The following is a 20,792-nucleotide window of genomic DNA, read 5'->3' as shown; positions in this document are numbered from 1 at the left end:
TTGGGGTTGCAAGCTATCTAAAGGCAGAAATTCTGTCTTAATCCTCTTTTCTGAATACCTATGACCTAACACAGAAGGACACGCAGTTACCAAAATTGATTGAATTGAATTTCATATATGACTAATCTAAGCACCAAAATGTGAACAAGTTTCCTGAAGTCACATGTATATTCATAGCAAGGACCAGGGAAGATTTCTCCTACTCATAATTTGTACTATAGTAATACTTCCCTCATCCGGGGTATTTGTCTCTATCTGTTTGTGTGAGGTATGTGAGGGGGCGTCACTTTCTAACCATGCTCCTTGGAGCATATTATCCCTCTCGGGTTATTCTCCAGTGCTGTTTCTTTGCTGTGTTGGCATCTACAGGATGAGGATGGAATTTTAAAAATTTACTTAGCACAGCACCAAGCACAGGGCTACTTTATTGCCTTTCGTCTTTGATGAAAGAGTGGAACTCTAATTCAGGAGGAGCTAAATTGATTTCTATACGATTTCATAGAGAACCAGTGACAAAGTTGGAATTAGAATCTAGGTTTTTGTTTTTTCGCCCTAATAGCATTGAACCATCCCCTGAATAATCTCAGAAAGAGCTTAAAACAAATATGGTATGAATATAAACACTTTAAAAAGCAACGTCCACAACCAAATCAAAAAGACCTGTGTATGTGTATATAATTTTATATGTTTTATGAGCATGGAGAAAGGTGTGGAAGATCACTCTATGGTGTCTGCCTTGGAGGAAGAGTGGTGACATTGGAGGAAATTTCAGTTGGAGATTATTGACTTTTTAAATTCATATTTGTGTGGTCTCACAAAAGTTAATAAACATTTTTAAAGAATTCTGACTGACTGAATTTCATATTTGAACATGCTATTTCCACTCAGGCCCGTCTATTCAGCTCCTTTGTTAGAAGGTACAGAGATGACTCAGGCTAGCACAAGCAGATGAGATTTGTTGTATTGATAAGTGACTGCAGAGGACCCAGGGACAGGAGCACAAGCACAGCCTCGCTTCCTGGAAACTTAACCCAGAGAGTGACGTCTGGATTCAAGAAGACTTTCAGAACCTCAGAAGGACTTCGTGAGACTCACTCTTGTGCTCACTGTTAGCACTTCAGAGCCGCATTCCCCATGGTGCCTTCCATAAATGTCCCACTACCAAGTGACAAATTCAATTTTCTCAGTTATTTCCTGAGAGAGAGAAAGAATTGGGTTTGCCGAAATAATATCTTGGTGTCACATCTTATAAAACATTATTCTCCTTTCTAGTGTACAAAGTTGTCTTTCTATCAGATACTCACCTCTCTGGTACAACCTGGGAAGTGGACTTATGTGTCGTAAAAGTTGTGTGGATGTGGGAGGGATGGAGACGACTTTGACCAGTTCTTGCCTTCGGTAAACCCATTTAGTATTTATTTTTCTTTCTATTTTAGCCCCTGCAGAAGGAATATTTTTATGTATGTGCCTCTCTTGTTATTTCTAAGCCCGTGGTTATTTTTTGCCTATATTTCTTGCTTAACTCTCATTACATTCTACTGAGGTTGCCTCTGTATAAGTGAGCAAGCATCACTAGACTGCAAGATCTCTAGGGAACGGGGTTGTGATTGCTCAGTGTGGTAGCTCAGGCACCTATCTAGCCAGCTCATAAGAGATCTTCAGCAAATATTATTTGAATGAATGGATGGCTTCCAGGATAACTGAGGAATTCTTTGAATTTGTTAAAACACAGCATTATTCAATTTCCAGGAGCCTGAGTTCCTTCCTCTGTTAATCTGTAACTGATATTTATGTTAGTGATTCCGCAGCACAACCGGGGGCCTAGCAGGTCTTCAGAGTGTTGACACGATTCTGAGTATCTTGGAAATGGTTATGAAAAGATAGCAGTGGCTAGCAAGGTGGGGCTGGGGAAGTGTGAGTGAGGCAGGAGGCTGGGTAACTTGTTGGGATTGGTTGCGCAACATGAAAAGCAACCCAACCATCTGGAAAAGTAACACAAAAAAGAGGCTAGGCAGAGCATATCTGTTTCTATCTCTGATCTAGGAAACTCAGAAACAGCTGTCAAACCCTGTTTGGGACTCATTCATATCCTTTCTCTGACGTGAATCCTAAGGGGGTGATTCCCACACAATCACAGCATTGTTCCAAACATCACAATTCGCTTGCCGTAGCCTTGGGCTCTCACGCATGTTCTGATGGCTCTGTATAGAGACACCGGAGCTGTCTGAGAGGCCATTTTCTCCCTGCATAGTTTTCAGGACACTTTTAAATGTCACCTATCAAAGTTTAGTTTCTTCTCACGGAACCTAGCCTGGGAAAGTGTTATTCAGTGTGCATTTGGGTGGGAGGCATGACGTCAATGTAAAGTCACAGACTGCCTAAAGGTCAAGACTTCCCTTTGCCCCCAAGCCCTGGTTATGCTAGACCAGTCAATCTTCCTGTTCCCTAGCTTGTTAGGAAACATGTCAATGGCATGAAAGAAGACAGAGCCTGCATCTGTTTTAGCCAGAGTCACATAAAGGCAATTCATGGTAGCTTAAGTCAATGACATTTCAGGAAGTATTTCAATTCTACAAATCCTCTCAGGGTCCATCTAACCCACATGGCTTTTATTATAGACAGGAGAGTAAAAGAGACTGAGGTAGAGGTAAAAAGATGTGATTAGCTTTAAAGATTGTACACATCACTGCCAAGTGGTGGTGAATGTAGACAATAACATGGAAATTTTAAAAGAGAAATTTTGACTCCGTTGCTTCAGCGTTGTAGACAAATGGGGAAAAGAATTACACTCTATATCAATGGTTATTTTTTTCTCAATAGCTTTGTGGTAAAGAGCATAAGCTTGGTGTCATGAGAAAAACTGGGTGTGAATCCAGACTTGAAGGCTTATTAGCTGTGGGGTGTTGGCCGTTAGTCCCTTAAGACCCTGAATTTCCTCACCGGTAACAGGAGTAGTCAAATCTCCTTTGTATGTTTCTTGTGAGTATTAAATACATTGAAATGGAGCACTGAGGATAGTTCAAGCTATAGTGATTGCTCCCTAAATAGTAGTTTGTAATAAAATTTCATTTGGAGAGAATTGCCTTACCTCAGGCCTGCCTGTCTTCCTTCTCAATCTTATCCAGGCTTTTATAGAGTTTTTGACTGATGCAAAGAAACATTGAGCCAGGGCTTGTTTCCTAGGAAATACTAGACACCAGCATTGGCAGATGATCTAGAGAAACAGAAAGGCCTTATTGAAGCATTGCCTTTGAACCCCATCATGGCTGGAGCCAGTGCCTGACTGTAAAATGTGGAGTTACCCACTCTCTTTGCCTCAGTTTGGTTTGGATGACTTAACAGACACCCACAGATGTCTGTCAGGCTTGGAACTACATGTTACCACATGCCCCGTGTACCACTATAAAGAACTTTCTTTCTTGCCATTTGAATTTGTATAAAGTTGCTTTAAGTGTTTACTGACATTGGCGTTATGACTTTATTCATCAGCTTCGTGAAGTTCTGGCTACTGTTTCTTAGTTTCCCAACTGTGAAATTTAATTGTTGAATTTTAAGCACTGAGTCTAGTTACTTCTAATCCTGAATTAATTAATTGGCTCCTAGTCTCTACATTTCCTAGTATGTAGACCAAGGACTTTAATTACAAGGTGATGCGTTTTACTAACAACTACCTTATTTTTGTGAGGACATAAACGGCACAGTGTAGTGGTTAAGAGCACAAACACTGGAGCAGACTGTTCAGATTCCAATCCCAGAACCACCACTTACTATCTTGTGACCTAAGACAAATTACTTAACCCTTCTGGACCTCAAGTTGCTCATCTTCATAGAATGCTCATACGAATTAAATGAGTTCATATACGTAAAGCAGTAAAAACAGCCCCTGAAGCATAGCAAATGCTACTGAAGTGTTAATTGTTATCATTTTTGTTATGCATGTAAAATAGGCTGGCCTTTCCTTTGCTGGTAAAGAGCACTAATCAAACTGTGCTCATGATCCTCCTAGTATTCAGTTCCAGAACCTCAAAGAGTTCTAGATGGATCCCCCTGATGGCAAGTAGGACTGGAGGTTAGACTGGCATTTGTAGTGCTGAGGACAGGGGAGAATCTTCTTGCACCCAGAGCTGTGGCTTTGCTGGGTGTAAGGCAGCCTGACATGCTGAAAGTCATTGGGATGTTGAAAACTAGGATTCACTCAAGTCACAAAAATAAGTTCTGCCCATGATAGGTAAAACTGGTGTGGAGAAGGTGATGGAGGTAAGAAAAGTCATATACATTGTAAGAGAAAATCGTAGGATGACAGCAGAGGCTAGACCCAGGAGAATACTCTCTCTCTCTTTTTTTTTCCCTTCTTCTCTCAAAGCTCCCCCAGCACATAGCTGTATATTCCAGTTGGGAGTTCCTCTGGTTGTGTTATGTGGGACGCTGCCTCAGCATGGCTTGCTGAGTGGTACTAGGTTTGCTCCCAGGATCCAAACTGGCAAAACCTTAGGCCACAGAAGCAGAGTGCGCAAACTTAACCCCTCAGCCATGGGGCTGGGCCCTCAGGAGAATTCTTGATGTGGCGTGGGTGGGTTGGCTACATGGAAAGAAGAAGGGGCAGAGCAGCTATGATGAACCACCAATTCTTTTCCCTATTAGGTTAAGTTTGACATTTTTCTTAGTTCACCTATTGGAAAGTCTTGTCATGTTCTAATGTATTCCCAAGACAGGAAGCAATTTCCCTTGGCTATTCCTATGGCCCAGTAAATCAGACTCTAAGTTGGTCATGGTGTTCATGGGGGTCCAGGACTTCTACAAACAGTAGCTTAGCCATTGTAGATATAGACAATTTTGAATCATATTTTCCAATACTTGGAAAAAATAAATAGCTAATAATTCATGGAGACAACAAATTTCAGAAATGACATAAAAATTAATCTCCTGCTCATGCTACTGTGCATACTATGTGCTGAGAGTTATAATAGTTTGTGCCTTATCATCTCATTGATGCTTAGATCAATCCCAAAAAAGTATATATTGTTAGAATAATTTTTTTCATGTGAGTTATGTACTGCTCAGAGAGATTATATTATTTGCTGTAAGATACCATGAACTGACTTAGGTTAGAAAGGATCATTCTAGGGTAAGTAGGGGGCAAGAATGAAATCAGCAGGATCAATTGGAAGGTTATAGAAGCAGTCTAGATAAGACTAAGATGGAAACAGTGGAGATGGTGAGAAATTGTCAGATCCTGGATACATTTTGAAGGTATAACTGATGGGAATTCCTGACAGAATGAAAATGGATAAGGAGAGAAGGTAAGGAATCAAGAGGAAATCTAAGTTTGTTGGCCTGAGTCAGTAGACAGTTGAAATTGCCACAACTGAGATGGAAGAGGCTGCAGGGGAAACAGGTTTAGAGAGGAAGAAAAGAAGTTCAGTTTGATACCTGTTAAGTCTGAGAGGTGTATTGAATATCCAAATGGAGATGTCAAGTGAACGGTCTAAAATTCAGTAGAGAAGTCTTGGGTGGAGATAGAAATTTAAGACTTTGGCACATAGATACTTTTAAAAACACAAGCCTTCAAGAAATCACCCTAGGAGTATGTAGATAGAAAAGAGGAGGACCAAAGACAGAGCCTTGGGTCTCACCTCCTAGAAATTGGGATCAAGAGGAGCCAGCAAAGGAGAATGAGAAAGAATGGCCAGTGGAATAGGGGGGGAAAAGATTTTGGTGGCCTGGAAGCTAAGTACAAAAAGAGTATTAAAAGAAGGGAGGGATTCAGCTGTGTCAAAATGCTGCTATAGATCAAGATGAAGAGTGAGAGTTGACCATTTAGACTCAACATAGAGTTCTTTGGTGATCTTGAAAGAAACTTTGATAAAGTAGGTGTATGTAGGAGAATCTTTGGGGAAACAAAAGCCTGATTGGAGTAGATTTAAGAGAATATGAGGGGGAAATATTTGGAGGCACCAAAGGAAGGAGGAAGAGAAATACTGGAATTATAAGGTTGTATATTTCCATAGAGACTGGTGATGTTTGTGTAAGAGCAGGAGTTTGACCTTGATCCCCTGATCAGTTCATTATGACATATCATCCTGAGGCTTTTACAGATTAGATCTGTGTCCATATTTTTTCTCCCTTCTAATCATCATCAAAGAAGTCATACTTTCGTTGTGCACTATGTCATTATTCCATCCTAAATTAATATGATGTGTTGTGAATTGATCATTTATGGTTGAGGTGTGACTGCAGAACTTGCTCTGACGGAGAGATGACAACTAGTCCACTGTCAGTTTTCCTCTGATTCACTTGGGGTGTAAAAAATCACTTTCCCAGAAAATAGAGCCCGACTGGTCAATAAATAAGGTTGAGGGTTGCTCCACAGCCTGTGAGGCTAATATGAGGAGCTGGAGTTTGCTGTCAGGACATCGAAGGATCAAGAGAAGAAAAGCTTGGTGTAGTGTTGAGTCTTAGTGGAAGAGGAATGTGAGAAAAAGAAAAGGCATCTAAGACTATTGCTTATAACTGTACTCCCAAAAATAATGAATAAAGAGCTGGAGGGGAGGAAACAGCTATACAAATATGCTAAAGGATGAGTACACACTGTCTAGGAAGGCAGTTATTACTTGGTTTGAGGGTTTCACTATGTCTTCATCAATGTGGTAAGTGACCCTCATAAGCCATTGATGGGCCACTTTGCTAATTTCAGGATTAAAGCCACTCTTTTTTTCTCATTAAATGAATTTAAATTTAGAAAAATGTTGCCGTGTATGTTCAGAAGGTCTCCACCAGATTACAAACTCTTTGGGGAAAAGACCAGTTGTTTTCTTTTATTCGTTCCCAATTTACCTACTCGGAAGTTCTGAATTTATTATGCCTTCATTTCTGATCAGTCCTCTCAACACATGATGAAGAGTAGGAGGTGGCACAGATGAATGAAAACCTGTGGCAACTGGGCTGGTAATCTGATAATTGGGAATGGTCAGGCAGAAATCCTCAGGTGGCTGTTGTCATGACAGTTATCAGGGAGTGCCTCAGTTGATTCTTAAGATTTTATTTATTTCTTAAAATTTTCTTCTGGGGGATTAGTCATTGTTTGTCAAGTTTCTACCTAAGGAGATTCATTCCTTGCCAAGACTGAAAGAAAACTCTTATACCTTGTGTCCCTTACTTTGTGGCCAAGATCATCTTCCTGGTTCCTTAGTTGTTTGCTTATCAAGACAAATTAGCATTTATGAACTAATCTCGGTTCATGATACTTATTTATTCTAAAGACAGTAACTGTTATATAAAGTGATAAATTAATAACTTCTAATTTTATTTAGAAGCTGTTATTTTCTACTTCCATCTCTAGGGTTTATTGATTCAATCAACAAATACCGAAATATTGAAAGGAAACTCCTAAACCCTTAATGGTTATCTACATTTTACACTGTATGAATGTACCATTCTTTGTGTTTTTTATACCTATTGTCTATTGACAAATATTTGGATTATTTCCAATTTCTACCACCACAAACTGCTGGAATGAATAACATTGTAAATGTATCTTTTTTATTTGTAGGAATTATTTATGTTTTATAGTTATTAATGCTTTGTTATATGCCTTTCAAATATTTTCTTTTAGGCTTCTTCCTTGACTTCATTTTTCTTTTTTTTTTCTTTTTTTTTTTGAGGAAGATTAGCCCTGAGCTAATTACTGCCAATCCTCCTCTTTTTGTTGAGGAAGACTGGCCCTGAGCTAACATCCATGCCCATCTTCCTCTACCTTATATGTGGGACACCTACCACAGCATGGCTTGTCAAGTGGTGCCATTTCCGCACCGGGATCCGAACCGGCAAACCCCAGGCAGCCAAGAAGCAGAACGCGCGAACTTAACCGCTGTGCCACCGGGCCGGCCCCTTCACTTGTCTTTTTAGGTTTTATTGATAGCATAGAATAACCTCTGGTACAAACAAACTCACAACTATCCAAACTGGATTGCCAATAAAATTTACAGAACAGACAGCTAAATAATACACATTCAGAACAAATGATCAATGAATGTGCAGCTCTACCTTTGTCTTAACACTAGTTGTCTTGCCTAATGTTCTCTGTTGTGTTAGTGGCATAATTTGGAGGCTTCTCTCATTTGTCTGGAAGAACTTTAGGAAAATCCCAGAATCTATTTATCCTGAGAGCGCATGTCTATCTCTCAGAGATGGCATGAAAAATGATTTATAACATAATGTTTGAAGCTCTTAGAAAATAATGCGTGCTTAGAAGCAAAAAACGGTGTTATGGATTCAAACATTAATGTGATTATTATTTTAATACGTTAATAATATAATAGTATTGGTAATGTTCAGTTCACCATTTTTCATCTCACTAACCTGTTTAAGTCTTCCAGTTATATTTTTCATCTTATACACAAATCTCTGATCTGAAAGCCTGTAAGAGGTGGTCATTACTGAGTTACACTTTCATCCTCCCCTCATTGTGCAGCTGTTTCATTTCCCAATGAAGAAATAGATGAACTTTAACATCATCAAATATTCACCAGATTCCATCAGAAGTCACCATGTGTGTCAGTAATTTGGTCCATGTTGCTCATACAGAGAATCCTCGCGTCGACAGAGTGATGGGTTAGCAGAAGCAGAATCCTCTCAGGGCTAACACCCAACACCTATCTCCCTTTCTATTTACTCCAAAGGCCATTAAAGCCAGGAGCAGTGTTTGAGTCATTTGTTGTAGGAAACATACTTTCCAGGAGGAGGGTAACTGAAGGCTGAGAAAGGGATCAAGGACAACAGGATGATGACATTTCCTCTGCCTCACTTCCATTAGGGTGTAACTGCAAGTTTGGATCAAAGACTTAAGTTTGGTTCAAGGAATAAGAGAGTATCCTATCTGTAAACCTCTTAAGTGGAAGCATCAAGGGCATAGATTATGCAAATTCTTCTTGAATATTAATATAATATTAAGTATAAGAGGACTAAGACAAAGCACAAAATTACATCTCATCACATTCTGCACAGTTTCAGTGCCACCATGTTCCTTCTGTTAAGCTGAGTGGGGACCACTCAAGGATGCTGCACTGATATGCCACATCTGCTCATGCACTTGTGACCTCCTCACTTTCGCTGTTTGGAATATTTGCTAATAAAATCAAGGGTCTACCGTGTGAGTGGTCTCTCTTTTGCCAAGCTAAAGATCACCTGAAATGCTGAACTGATATTTGAGGAAATTGCATTGCTCCACCTGGGACCAATTTTGAACCTGATTTTATTAAGCCTTTGGATGGGGTACTATAGCCATGACTTTCATCTCCCTTTCATCCACAGTATGAAATCCACAAGATAATTTGCAATGCCACTGAAGCCTTTTAGACTGTGTTTCCCAGTCTTGCAGGAAGTGGTAGCCATATAACTAAGTCTGACCATTGAGATGAAAAAGAAAATTATTGAGAGAGGATTCCAGGAAGGTTCACAGAAAACAAGGGCAAGCTTTTGCACACATCCCCATTGTAATTCACTCCTATTGTCTGGTACATGGATGTGATGGATGAAACTCCAGCAGCTGTTCTACACTATCAATGAGATTGGAAGTCACATACTGAGTGTGGTTGAATAGTAACCAAGCCTGTGTCCCAGAGAACCACGGAGCTGTCGGTCAACACAGGACTTCCTAGCTCCAGAAATCTTTTACGTCAGGAAGAAATAAACCTACGCCTTGTGTAAGCTATTTTTAGATTTTCTTTTACGTGAAATTTTCTTGAAAACCAGAAACACAGTAGCTACAAGATGGAAATATATTTATTTAGTTCAGGAGATGCTGTAATTTTTCCTTTAACTGTTCATATGTGAAATGCACTCTCCTGAATATATGTGATATTGCCTCACTAAGAAAACTGATTTGATGCCTTAGCAGAAAATATGGAAGAAAGGCTGCTTTGGTAGTTGAGGTTTTAACTTGTGACTCTACTTTCTGGATACCTGGGCATTTTGGTTGTATTTTGATTACCTTTGGAAAATCTAAGACAACTGACAGCAGCACCTACTTTCTGCATTAATCCTCTCCCATTCCTCTTATCTAATTTCCATATGTAGTACTGTCCAAGAATACATCTGCAAGGAATAATTGGCTTGTTATTCACTTTTGACACTGGCCAGGTCACCAGCTGTTGATGAATTTAGTAATCCCCTACCTTGTAGAAAGTATAAAAACCAATCCACATAAAAACACTGGGGTTGTACATGTGTATTACTGAGAACAGCGGCACATAACTTACCTACCCATCAGAAGCACAGCATCCTCTGTATCCTGTGGCTGTGTTACAGATGGAAGGGTACCAGACTCCAAGGGAACTGCCTATCACCAATGGAGAGTGCATGAAGGACTGGATGGATCACTGTTGGGTGCATGATGAACATCTGGAAATACTGCTGGGAAATTACCTTATCAATTCTTTATCTCTGCTAGTGTGTTATTTTCATCAATTTTAACAAATTCTGTTTCCTTTTGCATTTACTCTCACATTGGCAACCTGAAGTTAAAAAACAAAAAAAAGTGGGGCTGGCCTGGTGGTGTAGTGGTTAAGTTCACACACTTCATTTCGGCAGCCCAGGGATCATGGGTTTGGATCCCAGATGTGGACCTACACACTGCTCATCAAGCCTGACTGTGGCGGCATCTCACACACAAAAAGCAAAGGAAGATTGGCACAGATGTTAGCTCAGGGTCAATCTTCCTCTCACACACACACATACAAGACCACGAAAAAAAGTTCCGCAGAGTTTAGCATGGAGAATAAAATCAAAACAAAAACTAGTACCGAACTTTCTAGCACCACTGAGCTGGAGGAAGACAGAAGTAACCATCTTGCCCTGGAATTGACTGATGGACTACTAAATTACTCCATGTAGATGATGTGCATGCACGTGTGTGTGTGTTCGTGTGTGCATTTTATCATTATCTTTCCATTTGTATCTGAAGGTGTTTTTTTCAATTTTCTCTTCTGTATATGCCTTGTTTTTTTTTTTTTTTTAAATGTTTCTAACTATCTTTTTCCTTGTGAAGTTCAGAGTAAATTCATGTTTATGAATTATTTGAAGGTCTTTTCCTCTAAATTTTTCTCTCTTCTGTGTTAACAATAGCTCTCTAATTTTGTACTCTCTTTGTCTGTCTCCTTCATATCATCTTTTTTTTCTATCTTCTGACTATGAGGTCATAGAACTGAAGTATGATATGTATCATGCTGTCTTTCTCTATTCAAAAACAGACAAACAAATAAGAGAAGATTTTCAATTCAAAATATTTATCTGAACACATGTTACTTCTTGTCCCTCTTCAAATTTTAATAAAATAATGTAAAAATATAAAAATAATATTCCTATGGCATCATGGAAAATCTAGATGGGGTGTTGCCTTTAGACCAAAACAATTGAGTGCTTTCTGTAAGATAACAAGTAAATGGAATCAGCTCCAAAATATATGGATTTTTTTTCTAAATTTTTAAAATAGAACTCTAAAGTAATCTAAGGTCAGAGGAAGTGTGGGCTGGGAAAAGAAGGCCATAGAGAGTTGAAATGGTTTATCAGTACCTCCTGCTTAGATTAGCTGGTTTCACTATTTGTTGGGTGTAAACTGGTGTACACATCACTCTCCAAACGCATTTGGCAGTCCTGATGCAAGAGATTTCCAGAGTGAGTACTGAGGGCTATCAAACCAGGGCAGTTTTCCATTCCACTCACAGCTGCTAAGGGGAAGGAGAAACTGATACCTAGAAGAGCAATTACCAATACTTGTTAAAGAAAACCCACTAAACTTATACACTCCCTTTCACTTGCCACACAAGCACAGCTTAGCCCAGGTTTCTTGGAATCAGACTCTTCATTCTCTGCTAATGTAAGAGAGATTTTCACTTGGAGTTAGGACATTTACATCATTTCCTAATACACAATGAAATTGAGGAAAGGAAAGAGCATGAAAGAGGCCCATGGTATGCAACAAAAGGAATAGAAATATTAAAGAAAACTGTTGATGATGCTGTTGCAACAAATGCTTAAATTACTGTAAATGTAATTCTTAACCCTAAATAAATATTTGGAGATGTGAGGAAATGTGTTGTCTACTAAGAAACAACAAAAACAACAACGACAGATTGCTATGAAAAGGAAATTCTCAAAATTCATGAAAGTTAAAGACGCCACTGGTTTAAGACAAGATGTAATAGATAAGTTGAATACCAGAATGGGCACAGCCAGTGTATGGATTGAGGAAATGAAAACAGAACCAAGGAATTCTTCTAGAATACAACACAGAGGTAAAAGAGAGAAAAGATAGAAAAAAGGCATATGAGACATAGCAAATAGAGTAGTTTCATCATGAGTCAAAAAAGAGTTTCAGAAGAGATAGAGGAGAAGCAATACTTGAAAACGTAACAGAAGAAAATATTCCTGAGATGAAGACAAACTTGCCTTAAGATTTAAAGAAATTTCTGGATGTCAATAAGGAAAACAAAAAGAGAACACCTAAATTCTCACTGATGAAATTTCAGAATGCCAGTGATAGAAAATCCTAACCTTCCATGGAAGAAAATTCTAGTTTACTATAAAGGATAATCCTCAGACTGGCATCAGTCTTCTCATCTACAGCACAGATGGTAAAGGACAAGGAAGGATTTTCTTCAAAGTGCTAATTTAGAGCATAGGTTTCTATTTATATTAACTTAAGCTAACATTTGAGAGTAGAGGCCAATGAAAACAGGCTCAATCATATAAGGATAAAGAAACTTTATTATCGATAAAATAGTTATAAATGAGTTAGTGAGGATATACTCTAGCCAATGTGGAAACTAAAATTCTAAAATATTTTCTAAAAAGTAGGGGTGGGATTGGGGCAGGCCTGTGGTATAGTGGTTATTTCACACACTCTGCTTTGTCACCCCAGGATTCGCTGGTTCAGATCCTGGGTGCAACCTATGCACCACTTATCAAAGCCATGCTGTGACAGGCATCCCATATATAAAGTAAGGGAAGATGGACATGGATGTTAGCTCAGAGCCAATCTTCCTCAGCAAAAAAGAGGAGGCTTGGTGGCAGATGTTAGCTCAGGGCTAATCTTCCTCAGGAAAAAAAAAAAGGGTGGGATTGATGAAAATCATAAATTAATTTTGTTTTGTTTGGAATTGATTAAATATTGAATAATTTTCATCTGTAATGGAAAGTGCATTAGTACATTTTTAAAGTGAAATTGATAGCACTTGATGAAAAAAATGGTTCTATAACTCAAGATATTGAAGAGAAGAATGATGAAAACTATACAATTATAGTAAAGCACTCCACATTCAAGTCAGTGATAAGACAATAATGCCTATCACTGTTACTGCTCTAATTTATTCTGTAGGACCTAACCAATATGTTAAATTTGTACAATGTGAACATTAAAAAAGTAAACCAAAAACTGTAAACATTTGAAAAGTTTATGATTGTTAGAAAATCCTGACAAAATAATTGAAAAATTTTAAGAATCTAATAACAAGAGAGTTCAGTAAAATTCCCACATATTATATCCATTTACAAAAATCAATGGCTTAAGTAATTACCAATTAGAAACTAATAGAAGAATATCATTTTAATAAAAGTAATAAAACCAAAAAAAATAAAATATATAAGAAGGAACTTGTGATAATGAAAGTTATATATTGAAGGCATTGATAAAACTTGATTAAAAGGCAAAACAAACAGAAAACCCTGAGTAAATGGAAAGAAACATGATATCTGCATGTAGGGTTTATCATTACAAAAATATCAATTCTCAAATTAATTTGTGATTTCAATTCAGCTTCAGTCAACATCCCACCAGCATTGTTTTTTCTTTTCAAAATTAACTTTTTGTTTTGAGATAATTTTAAGCTCACAGAAGAGTTTACAAAAATAGTACGGAGTTTCCATGAACTTTTCACTTAACTGCCCCTTAACATCTTACATAACCTTAGAACTTTTATCAAAACTAAGAAATTAACCTTGATAAACACTATTAACTTAAGGAAAGAACTTAGATTTCAGTGATTTTTCCACAATGTATATTTTTTCTCTGCCAGGATTCAATACAGGATACCACATCACATTTAATTGTCATTTCTCCCTAGTCTCCTCTCGTCTGTTAAAGACCCTCATTCTTTCCTTGTCTTTCATGACTTTGACGCTTTTGAAGAGTCCCTTATTTTGTACACTGTCCCTGATCTGGATCTGTCTGAAATTTTCTCTTTATTAGATTGTGCTTCTGCATTATTGGGAAGGAAACCACCCAGGTGATGTGCCTTTCCCAGTGCATCCTCTCAGGGGTACATGAGGCTGACGTGTATCACTGGTCATGTTAACCTTTATGGCTTGAGTAAAGTTGTATTTGCCAGCACTCTGCACTCTAAGATAACTATTTACCCCTTTGTAATTACAAATTTATAAAATAGAGTACAGTGTTTGAGTAGTTATTGTTTCCTAAACTTTACAGTATCCACCAAAAACATTGTTTTCCAAAATTACTTAATCAGTCCCTTCAAGTTAATTTTGATCATGTGGTGCATGTTTTTCTCCCTCAAGACATTTAATATAGTTTGTTTCTGCTTAAACTTCCATCCATTAATTTTAGCATCATTTGGTGGATCTTGCCTGCTGTAATTACTACTATGGTGTCCTAAGTGATTTTCAATTCCCTTCATTCCTTTTGTATTTATTTATTTATTTATTTATTTTTTTTTTTTTTTAAAGATTTTATTTTTTCCTTTTTCTCCCCAAAGCCCCCCGGTACATAGTTGTGTATTCTTCGTTGTGGGTTCCTCTAGTTGTGGCATGTGGGACGCTGCCTCAGCGTGGTCTGACGAGCAGTGCCATGTCCGCGCCCAGGATTCGAACCGACGAAACACTGGGCCGCCTGCAGCGGAGCGCGCGAACTTAACCACTCGGCCACGGGGCCAGCCCCCCCTTTTGTATTTATTAATTGATATTCTAATGTAAGAAAGTTACTGCTCATTAATTAATTAATTATTTTTATTTATATCAATATAGTTTGGATTAGTGGATATTTATTTTATTCTTTCATAATACAATATTACCATTATTTATATTGTTGCTCAAAGTGTTCCCCCATTGACCATAGGGAGCTTTCAGGTTGGCTCTCATGGTCTTTTGATATGTTACTTTTTTCTTTTTTGAACACTTCCTTACTTCTTGGCACCACATGATGCTTTGGGTTCATCTTGTATTTTACCTGCCTCTCTTATCTAGCAGCACAGGCGTCATTCTAGTCTTCTTCCTTTCCTCAGCTGTAACTACTCACTCTAGCTCCTGTTGTCTACAGTACGTTTACTTATTTGTTCAACCCAGTTCCATTAATTAGAGAATAGTATTTAGAAACCAAGATCTGAGTGCCAGACCTGCTCATTGCTACTGAGGTGTCACCACTTCTAGCCTCTGTCTTTAGGTAAAGCTAGGAAACGCATACACACATATTCACATACACACACAAACTTATGTATACACCCTTATGTCTGTCTCTGTCTTCCTATCTATCTGTCTATCTATCTATCTATCCATCTATCTGTTTTTTTTTTTTAAAGATTTTTTTTTTATTTTTTCCTTTTTCTCCCCAAAGACCCCCGGTACATAGTTGTGTATTCTTCGTTGTGGGTTCTTCTAGTTGTGGCATGTGGGACGCTGCCTCAGCGTGGTCTGATGAGCAGTGCCATGTCCGCGCCCAGGATTCGAACTAACGAAACACTGGGCCGCCTGCTGCGGAGTGCGCGAACTTAACCACTCGGCCACGGGGCCAGCCCCAGTCTATCTGTTTTTTAACCAAATATTTGTATGGATACCTCTGCCTCTTATCTAGCAGCACAGGCGTCATTCTAGTCTTCTTTCTTTCCTCAGCTGTAACTACTCACTCTAGCTCCTGTTGTCTACAGTACGTTTACTTATTTGTTCAACCCAGGTATTAAAAATAGGTAGAATCAGAATTCTAACCCATATCCCTGTGAAAAACAACTTACCGACTACAGTTCAGCATTTGAGTACAGGTTTTTCATCTTTAGCTTCCCAGTATCCAAAGCACTGTCTTCTGAAGTTGCTTAATCCTCTTGTTTCTTCTCATCATGTGATTTATTTGTAATGTGGTTAAATTCCTTTATCGCATTTGTATTTCATTTTCTCCTCCCTCTCACACACATTCTAGTTGACTTATTTTTCAAAAATTCATATGCAGTGAGTTACATAGTTTGTGGTTCATGGTTCTCTGACAATGTGCAGTCCTGTGTTCACCACCACAGTTCCCCTACATTCCCTTGTGCAGGCAGCCCCTCTCCCCACTCCACAACTCAGCAGCTACATTTGCCTTTTCCAGAGTGTCACATAAATGGAATCATGCACCATGTCACCTTTTTCGCTTGATTTCTTTAACTGTGTAAAATGTATCGAGGATTCATGCATATTGTGTGAATCAATAGTTTACTATTTTTTATTACTAATTAATGTTCTGTTGCATAGATATTCCATAGGTTGTTTATTCCCCAGTTGAAAGAGATATGTTTTTTTTCCCCAATTTTTGGTGCTTATAATTAAGGCTCCTGTAGATAATTGTATACAGCGTTTTGTGTGAACAGTTTTTATTTCTTTCTAGTAGTTGTCTATAAGAGGGGGCTAGTTACGTATTTAAGTTCATAAGAAAGTGCTGTATTGTTTCCAAAGTGACTGGAGCTTTTTGAACTTCCACCAGCAACTTCTGAAAGTTTCAGTTGCTCCATGTTCTTGTCAGCACTTGATTTACACGTTTTTTTTTGTTTTTTTGTTGTTTTTCTCTTTGTTTAGACATTCTAATAAGTGTGTAGTGGTATCACATTATGGTATTAATTTGAATTTACATAATTATTAATGATGTTAAACATCTTTTCATATGCCTAATGGTCATCCAGTTATCATCCTACTGAAGGATTTTTTTCAGATATTTCACCCATTTTTTATTAGTGTGTTCATTTTTTTTGCTACTGGATTTTGAGAGGTTTTATATATTCTGGACACAAGTCCTTTTCCAGAACTGTGATATGCATATGTATGCTCCCAGTCTATGGCTTGTCATTTTGTTTTCTTAAGAGGATCTTCCATGTAAAAAAAGTTTTCAATTTTAAAGCAGTCCAACTTATCATTTCTTTTCTTGTGTGGGTCATATTTTTGGTGTTATATCCAAAACCTCTTTGCGGAACCCAATGTCATGCAGATTTTCTCCGATGATTCTTGATTATTCTTGTTCCTCAGCAAGAATAGGAAAGATGATCAGGCAGAGTTTTTTGCCCTCTCACACAAGGGCTTTGCCCTACAATACGCACTTCTTAGGGCTCTTCCCATTCTTTTCTGTGAGTGTACCAGACAGGGTTCATGGAGAGACAGCCTACAAGAAGACATGGACAATTTCTATGGTCCACGGGTTTCACACTGTGCTGCCAGCCCACACTCAGCCTTTATCAATTTTTCAACTATTTTAGTTTAACTTTTCTTATCATATCTGGTTCCTGTCTATCTCAGGTGAGTGAATACTCACGTCTGTGTCTCCCTGCAGACACCATCTCTCCTTAGATGTTTGGGACTATTCACTGGGCCTCAGCTCTCTGATGGATTAAAAAAACAGCAATAAATATAAAGTTCATCTGACTCTTTTTTGTTGCAAGGGTGGGCGTGATCTCCTTTTACCTCTGTGTCCCAGTTGGAAGCTGGAATTACCCCACTGAGATTTTTAGGAAACCAAAATACCTGATATCCAGTAAATGAAAAAGACTAGCCAAAGAAATGTTTAAAAAGAACAATAAGTCAAGATTTTCCTTCTAAACATTATGTTATAAAGTTACTTTATTATAGTTTTAACAATATTTTATGACATTATACAGCTACCCTTAACTGAAACACTATGATTTTGGTAGAGAAATAAGCACAACAGATCAGTGGAAGAGAATTGACTTCCCACAAACAGACTCTATAAATATGATAATTTAGTATATAATAAAGGAGATAATTCAAGTCACTAGAGACATTATTTACTAAAAGATTTAGGGACAATTGGCTATCTGTTAGAACAATAAATTACATTTTCCATATCATAGCATTCATAACAATAGATTCCAAATATGATAAAGATCTAAAATAAGGAAAACTAACAATAAAGTTATTATATAAATGAAATTATAGGAGAAAGTTTTTGTTATCTTGGCATGGGAACACTAAGAAAGACACAAAACCCAGACACTACAAAGAAAAAGACTGAAAATTTTAACCAACTAAAAGTAAATATTTTTTAAGATGTCTGTATAACATAAAACATAACACAGTTAATATAGCTTAAAAAACAGTCACAGGACAAGAGAAAATATTTGCTTATATTTGCTTTCTCTATAGGACTCTACGATCAACAAGAAAATTACTAAATAGCCAAATAAAATTATTGGCAAAAGATGTAAATTGACAATTTACAGAAGAACTGAAATGACCAATAAAACAAAGGTTAAGATGCTCAACTTCCTAGCAATAAGGTAAACAAATTAAAACAACAGTGAGATATTGATTTTCACTCATAAGAATGGCAATTTTTAAACAGGCTTATAAACAGTTGTTATTAATGACAGTGAAAGGAGCTGAGAACTTTTATATGCTGTTGATGAGAAAGTACATTTAAAATGTCTTTTAGGAGGTTAATTGAGCAGTATCTTTCAAATATTAACATCATTTTTAAGAAGCCTAGATTCCTTTGGTCACAAGAAACAAATTCCAGCAATTTAAGCAAATTATTGACTCCAACTGAAAGATTCAGTTGAAAGGAATTCAGCAAGGAAACATAGACTGCAAGTGAGACTCCACCAGGACGCGCCCATTTCCTATTGATTCTCAGTTCTCCCTTCTGTCCTCTGACTGCCTCCCCTTAGGGGTGGATTAGGGGTGGGCCCTAATCTAGTGTGACTGGTATCCTTATGTGAAGAGGGAATTTGGACATGGACACACACAGAGGGAAGACAATGTGCAGACCCAGGTAGAAGATAGTCATCTATAAGCCAAATGAGAGGCTTGGAACAGATCCTTCCCTCACTGCCCTTAGAAGAAACCCAGCACTGCCAACACGTTGGTCTCAGACTTACAGCCTCTACAATTGTGAGAAAATAAATTTCTGTTGTTTAATCCATCCAGGGTGTGGTACTTTGTTACAGCAGCCTTGGCAAACTCATACAGATGGCATCCAACATCTCCCAGGGCTACATTGTTCCTGTATAAACGCAGGAAGAAAAGCAAGTATCTCAGAATTCCCATCCAAATCCCTGAGTTTCATTTTGATTAGAACAGTTCTAAGGCACATGCTGTCTTCTAACTGCATCATTGTTGTGATCAACATTAAGTGGGCTCATTGCCCTAACCTAAGTCCACTTATATAGGGGTCTGATGCCCCAGGACCAAAAGAGCTTGAATAGAATGTCAGGGCTACTGCAAATAGGGGAGCAAGGCATGGATGCCAAGTGAATGCCTTCTCTGTTCTTTGACCTGCAATTACTCTTCTCACTTGCTGAGGGAAATACTGACATATGTGTTCAAAGGGCCCATATGAGGGTTTTATTACGCCATTCTTTGTTACAGTGAAAAATTGGAATCAACCTCAGTTCCTGCCAGTAGAATAATGACTGGCTAATCTGTGATCAAACCACAGAATGGATTAACATGCCTTCTATGCAAATGTTAAAAAGAATGAATTATATTTACATGGTTTGAAATGGAAAGATCTGCATGACCAAAATGGAAAATGTGAATTCTACACAATATCTACAGAAAAATAGTTGCAAAAAAAGCAAACAAAGTACATTTCTGCATGTACATATAGATATGCATATGCATTTAAAAAATGTCTATCAGGATATCTACCTAACTGGCAACAGTGGTTATATCAGAAGATGGCTCTAGAATTAAGAGGATTAATTATGGGGAATTTTGCTTTATTTGTGTTTTTTGGCTATTTATGAGAATACATTGAAGTAATTAGTATTTGTAAAACTAAAAACTGATGTAGTGCTTAGTATTGTATCCGGAATGTAGTGAGCACTTAGTAAATGTTAGCAGTTATTCTTATCGTTAAGGATAGGTGAGTACTTCCCAAATCACATTCCCGCCAATGACTACAAATTAGACTAGAGAGAACTGTGCCTAGTGAGAGGGCCAGGCAACTAGACGACGTGTATATGTTATGTGTACATGTGTGGATACAAACGCACAGTACAAGTGTGGAAGTTCCCTCACCAAGCTGGTAACTGTGACTGCCATTGAGAGGTCACGGAGTAGGGAGGGGTGAAGGTGGCTTCCATTTTTATTCTACCTGTTATATTCTTTTAATTTTTGATAAATATGTATTATTTTAGTACCATTTTAAGTAATCAACACTATGCTTCTGTAATCCCTGGTTTGCTTCTATAACGTATATCCTTATTTACTTAAAAACTAATCCTAGCAAGGAAGAGCAATTTGCAAAAGCAGTACTTTGAGCCCTGTTTGTGTTCCTATCTTCTGGGCTATTGAATGAGAATGAGGATTGTTTGTCAAAGCAGGACCAGCTGGGATTCTCTGGCTGACTCCCAGGCTCAACTGTGAAGAAACGGATATTGGGTGCTCTCCCACCTCGTCAGGAGCGGCGTTTCTCCTGTCTGCTCTTGGCACCCCCTAGCATCCTGTGCCCTGCTAAGGTGTTAACTGACAACTGACAGATTTTACTAAGAGCCTACTCTTCTCAGCAGTATTTTCAGTTTGAAAGTTGA

This window comes from Equus przewalskii, chromosome 17, assembly GCF_037783145.1.
Source record: "Equus przewalskii isolate Varuska chromosome 17, EquPr2, whole genome shotgun sequence".
Taxonomy (NCBI): Eukaryota; Metazoa; Chordata; class Mammalia; order Perissodactyla; family Equidae; genus Equus; species Equus przewalskii.
This window is presented reverse-complemented; position numbering follows the sequence as displayed.